The sequence below is a fragment of the Nanorana parkeri genome, unplaced genomic scaffold, assembly GCF_000935625.1.
Source record: "Nanorana parkeri isolate BGI_ZX_2015 unplaced genomic scaffold, ASM93562v1 scaffold3862, whole genome shotgun sequence".
Lineage (NCBI taxonomy): Eukaryota > Metazoa > Chordata > Amphibia > Anura > Dicroglossidae > Nanorana > Nanorana parkeri.
The window spans coordinates 1-809 of NW_017310129.1; the positions used below are offsets into that span (position 1 = coordinate 1).

At 46.4% G+C, this 809-nt stretch overlaps 1 long non-coding RNA gene across 1 annotated transcript in view; it reads right to left on the reverse strand.

Moving 5' to 3' along the window:
- Positions 1-34: 34 nt before the first annotated feature.
- LOC108803554 overlaps positions 35-809 on the reverse strand; it is an 11,872-nt gene continuing 11,097 nt past the window's right edge. The window contains exon 3 of the long non-coding RNA XR_001942289.1: positions 35-222. This is a non-coding gene — a long non-coding RNA (uncharacterized LOC108803554). The remainder of the gene's footprint in view (positions 223-809) is intronic.

Consider the following 809-nt stretch of genomic DNA (forward strand, 5'->3'; position numbering starts at 1 on the left):
ATGTCCTGGTATTGGGGAAGATTGGGGGAGTTGTAGTCACGCTGCACCCCCTGTGTCTGGCTATTCTGGTCACGTTGTGTCTGGGGAGATCTTCATATGACCACTCATACTGGTCACAGCTCCGTCCATCTGTATGGCTGAGGGTGAGATGGCGTCTGATGGGGAGGAGAAGGTCAGATCCCGGCCGGGTGAATATTTCCTCCTGAACACCGGAGACATTTCCTGTACAGACAGAATACAGATCACAGTCAGGTCGCAGGGCCGTGTACACTCCAATGATAAGAAGAAAAGAGTTACAAAGTAAATCTGAGTTGGGTTGGTGGAGAACTTTGCATGTCCACCTAAAGGGAGATCTTATGGACAAGTTGTCCCCGGCACCGGGAGTGAGGCCGACCTCCTGCAGGAAAGGGAAACATTTAACCGCTCTTCTGTGACTGACATCAGGCAGTGGGCGGAGCATTAAGTAGCATGCTATTGGCTATTTCAATTTTGAATAGCCAATAGCAGGCTTTGTTTATTTCTGCCCGGTGTAAACATTGCATCCGGGAGGTTTGTTTTTCCATTTGTCGGCCGGCGCTGGAATGACTTCGCGGTTTTAATTTTCTTTAAATAAAGGAATTGTCAAAAAAATTTTGTTCAATTAAAGGAATTTGTTCTAAGGTTTTGTGTGTTTTATATACATTTTATTTAACCCTTTAATGAATGAGTAGAGCTACAAGTACCCCTTAATCATTCACTAAAGAGGGGGCGGCATCTGTATGCCCCCTTTATGAAAGGGGGTACTCAGATCCAGATGAGCCCCCCTGCCA